The following is a 14559-nucleotide window of genomic DNA, read 5'->3' as shown; positions in this document are numbered from 1 at the left end:
GAAGCCCAAAGTTTTGTCGGTCTATCACCTGACACCCAAACTTCTATTGTACTGTTGTTATTTGTAATCTGATTGCCCTCAGAGGCGAGCTAGTCCATTGTAACTAACTCAAGTTCTAGTGAAATCTTTTCAACTAGGCTAGGCCCCGTGGTTTATCCCCTTTCAAGGGTTTTCCACGTAAAAAATCTTGTGTTCTATGTGTGTGAGCTGGATATCCGTGCAACGCTAAGACGTAAAATTACTACTCTATCGCCGCATATATTCTAGCCCGCAACAAGGCTATTAATGGTACACACTATTTGGTCAAAATGTGACTATATACATATTGGTGCTTAGAAGTGTCCATGCCATATTGGGAGAGCGTGTCCATGCTTAAGGGAACAATTATTACGTCCTCCGACCGGACATAGGGAACGTCCTGTCGGAGGCCAAATCGCATCAAAAAATGAGAAATACCTAGCAAATATCGAGCAATACCAAACAATAACGAGGAATACCATCACGTGAAGATTCAATACCGAGTTATACCGAGCTATACCGAGCAATACCGAGTATACTAAAAGTTGTACCGAGTTTTTTCTAGAAAAAACTCGGTACAACTCGGTATTGCTCGGTATAGCTCGGTATTGGTCTTCACAGAGCGATATTCCTCGTTGTTATCAAATAATATCTAGCAATACCGAACAAATACCGAGTTTTTTGACAGAATTTTACCTCCGACCGGACTTTCCTCTACGTCCTTATACCGGACCTAATAAAAGTTCTGCTTAAGTTGCTTAGAAGTGTCCATGCCATATTGGGAGAGCGTGTACAAGATATATCCGCCTTATCGTAAGCGCCGCAGTGCGTTCACTTCACTTCACTAGAGAGACGTCTATACACGATTTTCGGTGCCCGTGAACGCCATACTCTTAAGTTTTAGAAATTAGAGCGGATTGGCGACGACAATGTCACGACGATGATGGAGCCTAGAGTGCAAAGAATGAGACAGGGAGAGACTGACGTACGCGGCTATGCTCGATCAAACGGGCCATGAACTGGGGCTGTGAAGGATTCTTGCTGGCTATGTGTGGCTTAAGAAGTAAAGAGGATCGATGGCTTGAGATGTCAAGCACGATAGGTTGAAGAAGCCTGACATAGTGGAGATTGTAGGAAGGGAGGTGGCTCGCTGGCTAGAGATGTGAAGAAGGATGGGAGGAAACAAGAAAGAGTTTGGGAAGGAGAACAAAACCGAAGACTTCACTTGTCTCTTGCTTTATCAACGCGAGCGGGATTTTTCAGGCCAGCGTGAAGAGATCGTTCGGGGCCATTTTGCATAGCAACGACATTTGAGCAGGATTTTTCGCAGAAAATCGGGATGGGCAGCCATCTGTACAGGGATTTAGGCGGGCATGAGCGGGTTGCGGCAAAGGTAATGATTTCAGCTTGCTTTTTTTTTTTTTTTTGCCTCTTTTTAGCTGTGACAAGGAGGTCAACAAATAAATTTTAAAAAATTATACCTCTCTTTCAACTAATGATGAAAAGATGATTTGGAGGAGAAGATATGAAAGAAAAGATAATGCAACTAGCAAAGCATGCGTTGCTCCTGTAGAGATAGCCTCTCTTTGAATTTCAACTCTCAGCTTTGACAGACGAGTTGAATTTCAGAAAGAGAAGGGTTTGCACATCCAAAGTGGAATTTACTCAGTATTGATTGGTTTCTCTACATCCTTATAGTCTTATTCCTAATCACAAAATAAACCTAAAAAAATCCTATCCAAGAAGGAACTGACTTCAACAATATTAAATTCATAAAAGAGAAAAATTATAGAGACTGGATCTCAAGCTGCTCCAGCTCTGGGAACTACAGCAGAAGGGAGTTACGCCTGTTATATGGCCACAAAAAAACAACTGGAGATGCCAACCGCCAATAACCATAGGACAAAATCACAACTTTATAGATAGAATTGAAGAGAATGAAAATGGTTGCAGACGGACAGGGAAGAACGACGAGACAGGAAAGAAGAGGAAAGAAAAATAATATTTCATTCATACTTAGAGCGTGTACTGGAGAGTCTTAAATAGAGTAATTACAATGGCATAATAGGAAATAAATGAAATATATTTGTGTTCGTTTACAGCCTCCCTCAAATTAATCATTCTTGAGATCGAATGGTTAATTTGCTACGAAGAGTTTGAAAACGATTCACAGAGAAAGCTTTGGTAAGGATGTCTGCGATCTGTTCTTCTGACGGTATATGGGAGAGAGAGATGGCGCCGGTGGTGAGATGATGGCGAATGAATTGATAGTCTATCTCAATGTGCTTGGTTCTGGCGTGGAATACAGGATTCCGGGCAAGTGCGATTGCAAAAGTGTTGTCGCAGAAGATTTGTGTAGGGGAAAGCTGCGGAATACCGAGGTCCTCTACAAGACGTCTCAGCCAAATGACGTCGGATGTGGCCGCCGAGAGAGATCGATATTCAGCTTCCGTAGATGATTTTGCAACTGTCACCTGCTTCTTAACCGACCAAGATATGAGATTTGGTCCTAAAAATGTACAGAAACCGGAGATTGATTTCCGGTCGGAGGTGTCGGAGGCCCAATCAGCATCGGTATATGTCCTCAAGACTAGTTCACCGGTGGTCAAGGGGAGACCGAATGAACTTGTGCCTTTAATGTAGCGAAGCAGGCGTTTGAGATTTTGAAAATCAAGAGTTGACGGATTGTGCATATGCTGACAGACTTGATTTGTTGCGAAGGCTATATCCGGTCGGGTAATGGACAGGTATTGTAGAGAGCCGGCTATTCTGTACATTGTGGGATTATGAAATGGCTGATTAGTTGCAGTAGTGTGCTTAGATGAGGGAGAGAGTGGAGTGTCCGCGGGCTTGCAGTCAGCTATTCCTGAATCCTTAAGTAATTTCTCTGCATAGTGTTGCTGGGTAAGAAAGATGCCTGTGGATTGCCGAACAATCTGGATACCGAGAAATAGTGAAAGTTGGTTTAGTTGTTTGAGGGCGAATTGAGAATGCAGCTTGGAGAGAAGATCCTTGAGTGCAGCGGAGTCGTTACCTGTAATTAAAAAATCATCGACGTAGATTAAAAAGAAAATTTGAACATTGTTATGATGGTAAGATAAGAGAGACGGGTCGGAACGAGTGAACCTGAATCCTTGGTGTTGGAGAAAGGAAGTGAGCTTATCAAACCATTGTCGAGGTGCTTGTTTGAGACCATAAAGCGACTTCTTTAGCTTGCAAACGGAAGACGGTGAGGCATTGTCGATGAATCCCGGAGGTTGTCTTATGTAGATGTTGTCGGAGAGCTCGCCGTGAAGAAAGGCGTTAGAGACATCGAGTTGAAGAAGTTGCCAATTCCGATTGATGGCCAGCGTAAGAAGAAGACGAATTGTGGTCATTTTGGCAACTGGACTAAATGTCTCGGTGTAATTGACGCCGTATTGTTGGTCGTAGCCTTGAGCTACAAGACGGGCTTTGTATCTTTCTACCTGACCGTGTGGGCTCCAAAAATTCGGCCCCGGCCTCCGCTCGCTTTTCTTAAATTGAATCTTTTTTTATCAAATTTAAAATTCGGGCTGGTTGTAGGGGTCAACAGACCGTTGGGTAGAGTCTTGATCTTAAAGGTCCATTTACAGCCAAGAATAGGGGTATTTTCCGGAGCAGGTACAAGCGTCCAAGTGGCTTGTTGTTGCAGCGCATGGAATTCCTCGGACATTGCTTGACGCCATTGAGGAGGCTTGACGGCTTGAGCATAGGTGGTGGGAGTGGAGATTGAGGGATTGGTTGTAAGAAGAGACAAGATTTGTTTGGGTTTAGTAATGCCAGACTTGAGCCGAGTCTGCATTGGGTGTGAAGGTAAATGGGTGGTGGAACTGGGAACGGTGGTTGGAATAGTATAATTTGAGAGAGAAATTTCAGTGAGCGGCTCGGTTGGAGACGTGAGTGTAGGTGTGGGAATAGGTTTAGGAATTGGTTTTGATATAATTTTAGGAGCTAAAGACGGAGGTATAAGAAGTGAGGGAGGAGTGGTGTTTGGAGAGGACAAGGAAGAGAAAGGATTCACCTGAGAGATGGATTGATATGGGAAGTGGGCTTCATTGAATTTGACATGCCGAGAGATAAAAGTTTTGTTGGAAATTATGTCCCAGCACTTGTAACCTTTGTGAAAGGGTGAGTAGTGAAACGAGAGTTAAATGGCAACGTAAAACCAAGAAGAAAACGGGAACAGGAGGAAGACGATGATCATATCAGATGACTCTCATTCATCTTGCTTGATCAAAACATTGCTACAGTAATACGGTTTTTATAACCAAAAAACTAAATGATTAAAGTGACTGCTATAGCCGCCTAGCCAGACCACCTCGACTCACTGAGTCATGCCAGAGTGAGTGGGAAGCCATCTAGCTGAGATGATGGCAGGGATACCGAATAAGCATAGTGAGTCGCTATCAACACAGGCTAATGAAGTGTATGGTTTAACAAGTAGCCGATGAAAATGCATTCACGAGAGCGAGGCGAGAGCTTATCCGCGGTGTAAGGTCGGAGCCATGGAAAGCATTGACAGCCGAAAGTGCGGAGGTGATCGTAAGAAGGATTGTGGCCGTGTAATCTGTAAAAAGGAGTTTGATTAGAAATAGCAGAGGATGGAAGGCGATTCACCAAATAATTTGCAGTGGAGATTGCTTCAGCCCAAAGAATGTTTGGCAGACTTGCGGCGTGTAGAAGTGTACGAGCCAATTCAACGAGATGGCGGTGCTTCCTTTCAGCTAGTCCGTTTTGTTCCGGCGTATGAGGACAGCTGAATTGACGTTGTATACCGTGAAGATGTAGGAAGTCATAAAACGTATGGCTAGTAAATTCTCCACCGCTGTCAAACCTGAGAATTTTCGGTGTTGTCTGAAATTGGGTGCGGATGAGTTGGTGAAACAATTTGAATTTTTAGAGTGTTTCCTGTTTAGATTTCATAAGATACATCCAAGAAAAACGAGTAAAGTCATCTATAAAAAGTACATAATAGCGAAAACCATCCATAGAGTATGCGGGAGCAGGCCCCCAAACGTCGGAATGTATTAGTTCAAAGGCACGTGAAGAAACAGATGAACTTTTATTAAAAACAGATTTGTGGCATTTAGCCACAGTACAAGATATACATGAAAATTGTTTTGAAATCTGAGAAATGTTGGGAAGAAAAGGAATTAACGCTTTGAGCAGCCCGTGGTGAGGATGTCCTAAGCGTGAGTGCCAGACAGTTTCTTGAGTGATGCTTGCATTTAAGGCCGTGTAGTTGGAGGCGGGACAACGGCGAATTTTGTACAGTCCATCATGTAGATGCCCATAAAGAAGAAGACGGCGGTCCTTAATTTTAAAACCATTAGCATCAAAACTCACGGAAATAGGATTGTCAGTTGTTAATTTGGAAACCGATAAAAGATTATGGGATAATTGCGGAACATGAAGAATTTGACGTAAATGTAGCTTACGAGGAGTCTCCGGTAAGGGAAGAAGGCCTTGACCGGAGTGAGTGACTGGTAATTGCGAACCATTTGCGATGGAGACATTGTCAGAGCCATGATATTGTGCTGGATATTGAAGGTTGTTGAGATCCGGTGTGAGGTGATTAGATGCGCCCGAGTCTATGATCCAATCTTGAGAGTTGTTCTGGTTTGGTTGCGCAAGAAAAGCAGTCATCAAACGAGAGTTGGTGGGAGCGAACCGTGGGTTAGAGCGATGCCAACAGTTTAATGCAATATGACCAACTTTGTTGCATATTTGGCACGTTGGCCGGGTGGACGAAGGATTGGCCGGCATTGAGACAGAGGTAGGTTGATTCTGCTGTATTGGAGATTGGCCTGCAGAGGAGGTTCTTGATTTGGTGAAGCGGCGTGGAGGACGATTGCGAGATTGAGTTGAACTCATGGCGTGCAAGGCTGTGACGCCGGAAGCAGTTGGACTTTCTCTAGCAATTTCTTGATTGACATTGATCTCTTCACTGCAAAGAAGAGAATAAATGTTATCAAGATCCATCTGTAAGGGAGAAGTTCGGATGGCCGCCTTGAACGAATTGTAGGTGGATGGAAGGCCGTTGAGGATATGAAGGATGATGTCTTCCGTGTCGACATTGGAGCCGGAGGCAGCTATGTTGTCAACAATTGATTTGACATGGTTGAGATATTGTGGCATTGTCAGATTCTGCATTTGTACATGATGGAGTTCATTTTTAAGTTGAATGACCCGCGAACGACAGGTAGGCTGCAGACGTCTCTCAAGAACAAGCCAAACTTCATGTGCGGTGGAGCAAGAAATGACATGGGGAAGAATTGAAGGAGAGATGGTTGAAAACAGGGCTGAAAGAAGATTATTATCAACCAAGTGCCATCTCTGAAATTCTTGAGAGGAGGCGTCCGAGGGGCAAGATGCGGTGCCGGTGAGATGGCCGGCATAGCCGTTGGCCGTGAACTGTTGGAGAAGTTGAATACGCCAAATGGCGTAGTTCTCGGTGGTGAGAGCATTGGGGACGAGGTTCTTGACATTGGAGATGAGAAATTTCAGCTGCGGCGGAATGTGGATCTCGGTGAGAGAAGTGCCGGAGAGATTGGTAGAGGAGGGAGGGTGGGAATTTGCGGATTCTTGATCCCCCATGGGTTGGCTCATGATACCATGAAGAGAATGAAAATGGTTGCAGACGGACAGGGAAGAACGACGAGACAGGGAAGAAGAGGAAAGAAAAATAATATTTCATTCATACTTAGAGCGTGTACAGGAGAGTCTTAAGAAACAATAAAAAAATTGTCGTTTACAAGAATATCATCTTAGGCTTCGTTTGGAACAGCTTTCTTACTGCTTCTTAAAATAATTTTTAATACATAAATTTTAATTTTTGTACTAAAAATTTACTTTAAGAAACAATAAAAAAATTGTCTCGAACGAAGCCTTAGTCATGCAAATACAAACTCTCATTGACTCAACAAATTACCACTAAAGTTAGAATAGAGTTCAAATTTTAAGTTTATTAAAGTGCAAATTTCAGCGTGCTCATTGCAGCACAAATTTTTTGTGTTTTCAAATTCGTATCGCTAGCATAGAGGAAACAGCATAGAACAACAAGATTTAGCTTGATGCAAAAACAGACCGAAGATTCTACCAAACCTTCTACTCTACATGTAAGCTTTTACGAAAATGAATAGGGAGGAGCACCAAACAATTCATTTGTACAAAACTCTGGAACTTAAACCTGTGGAAGGTTGCCTTCGTGCCCATCTGATCCTGCAGCAAGCTCGTTTGATGGCTTGTTTTTGTCGGTTCGCTGTTCATCTTCAGAAGGCTGGAATGCTGTTACTGCCAAGTCCTCGACTGCATCTGCCACCCCATCGATTCTTAATGTTATTTCGTTGAGCAATGAGGCCACTGTGATCACTGTCATTGCTTCCATCAATGGTATGGTTGGAATGGCTGCTTTCGATTCGGCTTCTTCTAGTGAGGGAGTGCTTAAGATATTTTGCACCTCTTCCACTGCATCATTCATCTCTGCTATGAGGACCTCAATGCTGGAAGACCTCTTCATGGACTCAATAGAGTTAGCCAGTTCTTTCAAAACATTTGAAGATTCCAATCCTAGCCTTAGGCAGGCATTGCTTAGATGCTTTTTTAAATGCTCTGGTGCTTTCTGTTGATTCTGTAAAACAAGCTTTGGTTAATAAATCAGCTTTGGTTCATAAATCAAAGTGTAATTTATGAGTAAAATTTATATGTTCACAGTATGTTTTGTTACCTCATTTTCTGAATTAATGCAATCATTTAGAGTCTCTATGCAGTAAGCACAGTAGCGCATGGCAGTGCAAACTCTCAGGTATTGACTCCATGGGTGCAGGTAGCTAAATCTGCCATGCATTGGTTCCCATCTGGCTAAATTCGCCTGTGGTTTCAAACATAATTCATAATCATAAATTTGAAAGGTATGTAAAGTCTTGTAGATTAATTTACAACTCACTATCAACTTTTTACCAGTGATTCTTCAGTTGCCTTTGAGTTGAGAACACATTTGTACCCTCTAGAATTTTGCACAGAGGTTTCGTTGCCATCTACCTTCTCACCATCCCTGAAGTACTCGGCTACACTTTCTGTGATTTTAAGTTGTGAGAAAATTTCAGTTAATATTATTCAGCAAAGTTATGTTATTTTTCTGGGATAAATCAAGTGAAAATTGAAGTAGTGTACCCTCTATTGAATCAGCAAGTTTTCTCATGTTTTTTATTGTGAGCAGGTGAAGCTCCTCTCCAGCCCAAACTGGACGAACCAAAATGCAGACCAGGAGACAGATTGAAATTCCAATAAACACAGTCATCAACCGTTGCTGCGCCAATTCAAGCAGTCTATCAACACGATAGCCAGAGATGGCAACCAAGTTGAAGGTCAGGATAAAGATCAGTATGCCGTAATCGAACCGAGCTCTTACGATCGGAATAAAACGAACAAAGGTTGCTGCTGAAGCTGTAAAACAAGGTGAGTCCAAAATGTTAGAATACTATTAGAGCCTGTAGTTAGTAATCTCCAAATCTGTCTATTTGATAATTTTACATACATAGTAAAAAGGCAGAAACACCAATTATTATGTGCTCAGATGTTTCACTTGATTTGCTTGCAAGCCAGTGGATCCCAACTGCAATCATTCCTGCGCTAAGAGTCGCCATTACTCTGTTCAAGCCTTTGTATATTGTGCCTCCTGCATAAAAAAATGAGAAGAGTGAGATTCTTAGAATGCCAGCGACAGAGATGTATAAGCATTCAAAAACATACCAACTGTGAATTCAAAGATGACAACAATGGTCATGATTGCCCACATAGCAGTTCCACCCACGCCTTGGTACAATGGCCTAGTATAATAGAAGATGGACACCAGAGTGAGTGCGAGTCCCACTTTGATACAGTGGATGAATTTTCGAGGATCATCTACGCCCAATTTCCATGCATTCTTCATGAATCTTGATGATGATCTCATATTCAAGCTTAGCAAATCAATCAATTGACGCCACAGTGCAATACGGGGCTCCAAGTTGTGCTCTTCCTGTGCTGATGGCTTGTGAGTTACTGTGACTCTCCATTCCAGTTCTCTTGTTTCTTCTTTCTTGGTAATCATTTTTGCTTTCTAAAACTTTGATGAAGGGCTTCTATTCTGGAGGAGCTTGTCTTAGTTGTTCTACTCTGCACTCTAGTATGGATGGAGTCAAATGTTATGTTCAACGGTTGGCTTTTTATATAGGTATAAAGTTAGGATTGCTAGTAATTTACAATTAAGTCGGTAGTAGTGGCCATGGCCGAACTTCTTTGTAAGGTTTTTAGAATGATGATCTGCGTAGGGAACCAAAATGGGAAGGTGCTGAACCTTTGACTTTTGATAAGTGACCTTTCATGGATAATCTTTTTTATTTTATTTTATTTTATTTATTTTGGAGGATTAGAAAACTATTTTACTCTTTTTTTTCTTGTAGGATCAGTAAATATCCTTTGGTTATCCTGAACAAATGATGATTTAGGCTTTGTTTGGGACGGCTTTTTTACTGCTTCTTAAAACAGTTTTTTAGCACAATAAATATCAAAAAGCTGCTTTAAGAAACAGTAAAAAAGCCGTCCCAAATGAAGTCTTAATTGAAGTCCTATGAAGTCCTATGCCCAAGTTGTAAAAGTATAATGACATTCTAAAATAACATCATCTTAAGCTTGGTTGGTAATGATGATTAGGAAAATGAAATAATAATAATAATCAAGGAGAAGTAAAAAAAAATATATGAGAGTTTATGTGATTTGGTGTATTCGGCCTATGTCAACAATTACACAAACAGTCAAATTTTAACACATATAGAGATTAAAAAAGAATAAAAATATATTATCTTTTTTTATCTCACTAACATTTTTTCCTCTTACTCTAATTATGCCCTCTTCAAATGTGAACATGATTCCTCCACCTATTATGCTCATTGGAGATCTAGAATAATATGCAGTCTCATGTTTTAAACAACATTACTAGTTACTCATTCCTATGATCTTAGCTTTTTTTTTTTTTTTTTTTGAGGAAGCCTCGGCATCCAACTATCATTGCCGACCCTTTAATGACAAATGTCTACCATACAACGAAGAAATCTTTCTATATACACCTAATAAGATAATTACTAGCTTCTAATCACTTTCTGTCCGCTTTTTTGACCTCCTCTTCTACTCCCTAAATGGAGAGATTATTAGGTGCGGAGTACGAATAGGGAGAATCGTCCACACAAGTATTGTTGGGCGCTAGGTACCTGCACTCGGTACCGCTAGGTATCCAGTGTTTGTGCGGACGGTGCACACTCCACACCTAATAAGTTTTCCCCTAAATGAAGATCTTGAGTTTTGTATCCATCAAACTTAAAACTCATGGATTGTATGATACCTTTATGTGGTTTGTTAACACTTGGGGTTCGTTTGGGACAACTTTCTTACTGCTTTAAGAAGAATTAACAAAGGCGTCTCAAACAAAATCGTAACCACTTTAAAAATATTAACAAATGATAAAATAGATGGATTTAATTAGAAGCTAAATTAATTTCATGCTTTATGAAACCCTTCAAATCTCTCCAAATTATATGATTTTATTTTCACACTCCAAATAAATGTAAATAAATTCTTCATTTATAAAATATATTTTTCATGTTTAGGTGCTTGCCATGTTGTATTACCAAATAAGAAAGGCCCTCCATACCTAATATTGGATCCTTCTACAACAAGCTCTTTTCTAGCAATTGGTGACTACCGAAAGCATAATTTGGTGCATGGAAAAAAAGTGATCAAGTAAACATCCATGCAAGCAAAAGGATATCACACTGGTGTTTTTCCTAATCTTAAAGAAAATCTAAGGCTAATAAACCAAACTCAAGCCTTTCAATACACCTCAAGGGCAACAGTACTATTTTATACCCCTAGCAAAGTGATAAGCAGTCAACCTTTGAAGCTTAAATTAGCTTATATTATTCCTCCACTAAGGCTTATACTTTCTTCATAGTTTAGGTAAAGGCATATAAGCCAAAGAAAAAATAGTGTAAATAAAAGAAATCTTATCCTTTTCTTTATTTTCTATCATGCAAAGTGGAGAATAGACAAACCTTATGATGCATGAGACTGAACCGCACTTATCAAGCTATGAGATTTTATTAGAAGAATTTATTAACTTGTTATTGTATTGGTTTACATGAAAGCTGACCTCTCTTATCACTGAGGGCCATCACTTGTGCTTCAATCCTTATAATATATTATTGTATTGTTTATTTCTTCTTTGATAAACCTAACCATATAAAGCAAGTGACATAAGCTCCAAAAAAAATGAAAGAAATTTAGGCTTCGTTTTCGTCAGTTTCCTATTGATTTTTAAGCGGCTTTTTAGTATAAAAATTTCTATTGATTTAGGTTTCATTTGGGGCGGCTTTCTTACTGCTTCTTAAAGCAGCTTTTTAGTATAAAAATTTATATTGATTTAGGCTTCATTTGCTCGTCTGTTCTCCTTTTAACATGGGAGATTAACAGTCAATAAGATGGACATCCAATTTTGGTTAATGATAGGCGTCAAACATTGGTGACCAGTAGATGTCATATTGCCATTGGGCAACCGGCATCAATGATGGGTGACGATGGACTTTAGGCAACAAAAAACTTTGGTGTAATCGTGCAAACTTAAACTAGCTATGCAAACAATGCGCACGATTTTACATTAATAGATGGAATTGAAGAGATTCTCCTGGCCATTTGATCTTCCTATCCAACGGCTCTCGATGAATGACATGATCATCAATTAGGTAAAGAAAAGCCTAATTATGCTTTTACCATTAAGATGATTATCAAGCTTGGGCAATTCATCATAATGGCCACCAAGCATTTGGCTTCATTGGTAAAGTGGGTAGCAAGTGGAGTATAGTAGAAGGTGCCTAATGGCCTTATTGAGGATGCATTTGCAATCTTTGGAAAATGCAAAGGTTTTCATTTGTATGATCAAAATATATGAATTAAATAACAATTAGAGTATATTAGATTGGTTGAACTTAGGAATTATACATTTTAAAATTTTGACTAAGGTATATTTTAAACTCTATAATTAATATCAAAATCATTAAAAATAATTATTTTAGTTTTTGCATTTAAAATGAGAAAATATAAATAAGTATTTTTAAAATATATTTTATATCTACAAACAATCAAATGAGCACTTAGTAAAACCTAAGGAGCCAATTATATTTCATAGAAAGATAAATATATATTTCTATTGATGAATGTTTGATGCTTCTGATGAGGAGGCATTAATTGTGGTTTACACATAGTAGTAATTCAATATTAACATTAAAAAAACAAGAAATTTTATTAAAATAAAAGATATTATTTCTCATCAGTAAGAAAGTTAGAGAATATCCTAATTGGATTCACTAAAAAAATTTTGCATCTTATAATTATTGTTATTATCAAATGTCACAAAATTTATAATGATTTTGTACTTTTTTTTTTCTTACAAACATTCTACAAAGATTCACACATATACATAAAAAAAAAAAGCTCACAAAGAATTCACTCCCTTCACTAAAATATTGAGATTATTATTATTCTTAACTAATAACTATAGTGTTTTTTATCAGACCGCCGGTTTAACCTCCAATAATTCCGTCAGTCAAATGACCGCCGAAAGTTTCGCCAATATACAGTAAGTTTCTTGTAGTGCAAGAAATATATGAATTTTTACATTGAAAACTCAAAACGAGAGCGAATAACCACAAGGCTATGCCCAGCTAAAATAATCTTCTATGTAGTTTAAGATTATAAAAATAAGCCCTCCTCCTTAATTAGGGATGATGAGATTAGCATAAAAATCAAATAAATGTATTTCATTCAGTAACTCCAAATGTTTATTTTGATGTATGAGTTTAGCAACAAAGCAATTTATTATATAAAAAACATTATGTCAAAAATTTTAATATAATTTTAATCAGAATAAATTAAAAATTAATATATTTGTTTTAAAATGAATATCTACATAAAAAAAATTATATTAAACTCAAATAAAAAAAATCAATTATTTTAAACCAATTCTCTTGAAAATTATATGAACAAATTCAATTAGTCAGATTTTTTGTTGCTATTTTATTATTAAGTGATAAAGAGCTCTATTCACTATCTATTTATTTATATTTTATGCAATTTAATCTCTCTGAATTCATTTTATTACAATAGTGATAAGACCTACTTAATACTTTTCAACATAATCTATTTGTTTCAATGGTCTTTTCCATTGATGCAATGAATTTTTCTTCTTTTTAATTAGGACCTTAAGTCATTAAGATTAATCAAACAGCATTAATTAGAACTAATGACTTCACTTTTAAGTCAAGTCAATGTACTTTCTCATAATATATTTAGCTGTTTTGGCTAAAGAAATTGTTTTTCTAATTTTAAAGCTATTGATCATTCTCTCTCTCTCTCTCTCTCTCTCTCTCTCTCTCTCTCCTTCCTTTTCTAAATTAAAGAATATACTAACTAATATTTATATATGATTAAGATTATGTAATGTTATTATCATAATTATTATGAGCCATTACATGCTGATACCCAAAGGATCATTGTGAGGACATGCTTGAGCCATTTTAACATAATAACCTTGAATATGCTTCTTATCTGATTTAAAAAAACAATCTAACAACAACTAACCAACCTCTTTCATAGGAGTAATTATTCTGTCCGAACACCGAACGTGTCCAGGGACCAATAAAAAAGAGCTCCATCACTAGGCGCTCGGTACCGACAACGGTACTGCTCAGTACCATCGATAAGCTGTTCGAACACAATAATTTTTCCTTTCATAGACATCTAGCCAGCGAGAAATTATTATGTGCAAACACCGGACGTAACTATGTGTCCAGACGCAAATCAGAGCGTGCCACGTCACCCAGTACACAACGGATACAACCTCACTACATAGGAGTGAGGTGACGTGGCGTGTTCTAATTTGCCTCCGTATTACAAAAAACAGTTTTTCACTATAGAAATTTTTGAAAGACAACGAAAATGTAGCAAGAAATCGATAGTCAAATAAAAATTATGACTATTATCTGAAAAATAGAACAGCGAGAAAGCTATCCTAAACAGATGCTTCTAAGTTGAACCAGTGTTGTCTATTATTACCACAAGCTCCAACATCTCCAAAAATCATATGGTCTACTACACAGGAATTAGATCAGTAGAAGTTTGTAGCCAGGAAAGTTCCAAGCTCAAACTTCCCATAGCACCCAGCCTTGCTTATTAGATATTTCTTCAGAGCTCAGCAGCATCTTGGAAGCCAAACTTGCTACAAAAAAGACATATTTCACTAACCACTCCTTCCACCCCACTATTCATTACCAGATTCCACTTGTCAAAATAACTCCAAATGTCATGCAATCCAAACTAGATGGGAGGAAGAATCTTAAGCTTCCAAGAACTTTCTCTCCTTGCTGTTTCCCATCTCCCATCAGTGCTACTTTTTAAACTAGCTCAGCTTCCACTTCTCATACCAAAAAAGTG

At 38.5% G+C, this 14559-nt stretch overlaps 1 long non-coding RNA gene across 3 annotated transcripts; it reads left to right on the top strand.

Moving 5' to 3' along the window:
• Window positions 1-691: 691 nt before the first annotated feature.
• On the top strand, window positions 692-9410 carry LOC114579707. Of its 3 annotated transcripts, XR_003700842.1 has the most exons (5): window positions 692-1411; window positions 7865-7949; window positions 8049-8129; window positions 8258-8496; window positions 8644-9410. It is a non-coding gene; the product is annotated as an uncharacterized LOC114579707 (long non-coding RNA). The 3 variants fall into 3 exon arrangements; XR_003700840.1 differs by lacking the exons at window positions 7865-7949; window positions 8049-8129 and having other exon boundaries at window positions 698-1411; XR_003700841.1 differs by lacking the exons at window positions 7865-7949; window positions 8049-8129 and having other exon boundaries at window positions 698-1411; window positions 8640-9410.
• The last annotated feature ends 5149 nt before the right edge of the window (window positions 9411-14559 follow it).

This window comes from Dendrobium catenatum, unplaced genomic scaffold, assembly GCF_001605985.2.
Source record: "Dendrobium catenatum unplaced genomic scaffold, ASM160598v2 fragScaff_scaffold_621, whole genome shotgun sequence".
Lineage (NCBI taxonomy): Eukaryota > Viridiplantae > Streptophyta > Magnoliopsida > Asparagales > Orchidaceae > Dendrobium > Dendrobium catenatum.
The sequence above is the reverse complement of the archived record's forward strand: the minus strand, read 5'-3'. Positions and strand labels throughout refer to the sequence as shown.